At 38.9% G+C, this 3094-nt stretch overlaps 1 long non-coding RNA gene across 1 annotated transcript; it reads left to right on the top strand.

The window, feature by feature from the left end:
* Positions 1-463: 463 nt before the first annotated feature.
* Positions 464-2217, top strand: LOC133505066 (uncharacterized). Its single transcript, XR_009796143.1, has 3 exons — positions 464-568; positions 1068-1181; positions 2054-2217. It is a non-coding gene; the product is annotated as an uncharacterized LOC133505066 (long non-coding RNA).
* Positions 2218-3094: the final 877 nt, after the last annotated feature.

The raw sequence follows: 3094 nt of genomic DNA, 5'->3' as shown, positions 1-3094 counted from the left end.
TCATTTGTGTACAGCAGAGTAGCTAAATGGTGCTTCACCTTGTCTGCTTTGTATTTGGACGCTCCACTATTTGACCAGAAGCCGTTAATCTCATAGCTCAACTGGGTTTGTATTCCATAAGCATTTCTTTCATTTATTCAGGACCTAAACAATTTAGTGATTCATAGACCAGTTGCTGTGGAACGGTGGGTCAGCTGGAACCCGTTGGCCTCACAGTTCTGAGGTCCCGGGTTCAATCCTGTACCCGCCTGTGTGGAGTTTGCATGTTCTCCCCATACCTGCGTGGGTTTTCACCGGGCACTCTGGTTTCCTTCCACATCTGAAGAACATGCAACATTAATTAATTGGAGAGCCTAAATTGCCCAAAGGTGTGATTGCGAGTGTGATAGTTGTCTGTTTCTATGTGGCCTGTGATTGGCTGACAACCATTTCAGGGTGTACCCCGCCTCCTGCCCGTTGACAGCTAGAATAGGCTCCAGCACTTCCTGTGAACCTCGTGAGGATAAGCGAGTAAGAAAATGAATGGGTGGATGGATGATTTTCAGAAGTTCAAACATTCAATTTAACCGTAAGTGAAAAAACAAATTTTGAACTGATAGAGGAATATAATTGACTTCAGAGAAAGGCAGATGAAAGTCATACATTTCTCTTGCACAGTATTACATAAGCTTGTGAACAAAAGCTAATACTAAATGTCATGTCAATAATGGAATGTGAAAGTCACTATTATAACAGTGCTTTGCAAAATGATTAGATCATCCATTATAAGTTATATGCCATACCTCCCCTAAGCATTGGTACTTAAACTAAAATTAATCAAGCAAAATTATTTTAATGTTTCTATAATGATTTATAAACTAGAATGTACTTTAGAACATCTACAAATGAAATTAGATTTTTAATCCTGTAGTAGAATTCTTAGTTTTGTTGTTGTGTTTACAAAAAAATAAACTCAATAAAATAGTTATTTCTAGATTTACAGTAGATGTGAAACTACCGTTGTTTAATCACATTCTCCAACAGACTTAATTTATTTGTGGTTGGATGTAATTTCTTGCTTCTTTCAGAAGCCCAGTGAAAAGCAAAAGCTCGTTCAACCTGGCTCTGGGCTCTGTCAGGAGCAGCTGGTCAGCTGACCTGAGAGAGCAGCTGGAAATGTAGGGTTGCAATTGCTCAGAGAGGTATGGTATGATGGGGCAAGGACATTCAAGGCTTTAGAAGGAAATAAAATAATTTCAAAATGAATCCAAAAATGAACAAGCAATTGTGCCAGTTAAAAGATGAGCCACGGGATTTTGAACCAGTTGCAGATGAGCAACGGAGGACTCAGTAACCCCCATAACCAGTGCATTGCAGAAAGCCAGAATGGTCGCAAAGACATTTGATTAATATTTAAAATTTCTTTTTCTGAAGGACTGGTTTCATTTTTGTTACCTGTCTTAACTGGAAAAAATAGATTTAACCACAACTTTAATTTGTCTGTTAAACCTAAGATCTGGGTCCATTTTAACACCAAGGTTGTTGATGATGGACTTTTGATATTGTGGGACCCAGATCACCAGGTGGGGACAAAGAAGTGCCACCAAACACTGTAACATTGGTATTTCTTTCTTTGAATTAAAAAACAAAAACCAAAAAAAAAAAAACATCCAGCCCTTAATATCATCTAAGACTGTGGAGTCAAATATATGGCCCATGGGCCGGATCCGGCCCGCACACTTGTTTGATCTGGCCTGCGAGATGAATTTGTAAAGTGTAAAACTATGGGATTGACGTGGACACAAAATGAGCTGCAATTTTTCAATAAAAGCACCTACTGTTCTTATCGCATATACTGGATGGTGCAATAACAATTGTGTTCAGCAAGCAAACCCTTTATACAGGGACAGATTAAGTCGGTCGAAAGTGCAGTCTGGGTGTACTGCCCACGCTATTTATCACAGCTTCTATGGTAGGGTATTTTTACGGTGTGCTTTTTTTTTTTTTTTATGAGAATAAATTGAGAAGTTCATGGAAGAAAAGGGCAAACCAGTGATAAAATTTCATTCCACAGAATGGATGCAGGACCTGGCATTTGTGGATGATGCTACAGAGCACCTGAATAACTTCAACAGCTGCTAGGGCGCAGCTAAATTGTTATGCAGTATTTTGACAGTATATGCTCTTCTTTCACTTGTTTAGGGAACGTGATTATGTTATTTTTGTACATATTTCTGCTTGAGCAATGACACATAGACATAGTTCTGTGTTCTGTGATATACTTCAGTGAATAACTGAGGCATTGTGTGTTGTTTTCCCTCAGAATTAAAAATAAAAAACTTGAAATGTTTTATGATCAATACCAGGTTGGGTTTGTATGACTTGGGATTGTATTAAAACCAAGAAAACGATCATGAAGTTTTTTTTTTCAAGTTATAAAGTATATAACTTGATTTACCACTCTAGCCCTATTGGTAATAGATCTTCCTCCATGTGGCCCCTGAGCTAGAATGAGTGTGATACCACTGATCGAAGTACTCGAGCAATGGATGAGCGCAGTAGAGTCAAGACTCATCTGCACAGTAATGAAATGAAATACAGTAATACCTCTTGACTTCGTACTTCACTTATTGCAACTTCAGTGCATCACATGTTTTTTTTCCACCCCCCGCCCCCAAAAAAAACAGATCGGCATACAGCATATACTATATTACAGGAAGTCGCATGGATACAAGGTGACAAGGTTGACAATCCTGCCAAATTGCTGTGCTGAATTTAAAGCTTTCCCCGATGCACCCAAGTAGAAGGGGAAGATGCGAAATGAGAGGATTGTTCGAAATGGGAGCTGCGTTTGTTTGTGGAAAGCGGGTTGCAGAAAAATGGCCCAATGGTGAGGAAGAGGAATATAATGATGATTGGCAAAAAAGTAAACCTTTTTGATATGATCAAAGATGGCAGAAGTTAACGCTTTTATGATATGAATGAATCAGCGCTGCGCTACATAAAGAATGATGTGGTAAACACACATAAAACTGCTTCAATAACTTAATAAAAGTAAGTAAGTTTCTTTCGGCTTGTCCCTTTCGGGGTCGCCACAGCGTGTCATCTCAGATGA

The sequence above is a fragment of the Syngnathoides biaculeatus genome, chromosome 8 (genome assembly GCF_019802595.1).
Source record: "Syngnathoides biaculeatus isolate LvHL_M chromosome 8, ASM1980259v1, whole genome shotgun sequence".
Taxonomy (NCBI): Eukaryota; Metazoa; Chordata; class Actinopteri; order Syngnathiformes; family Syngnathidae; genus Syngnathoides; species Syngnathoides biaculeatus.
The sequence above is the reverse complement of the archived record's forward strand: the minus strand, read 5'-3'. Positions and strand labels throughout refer to the sequence as shown.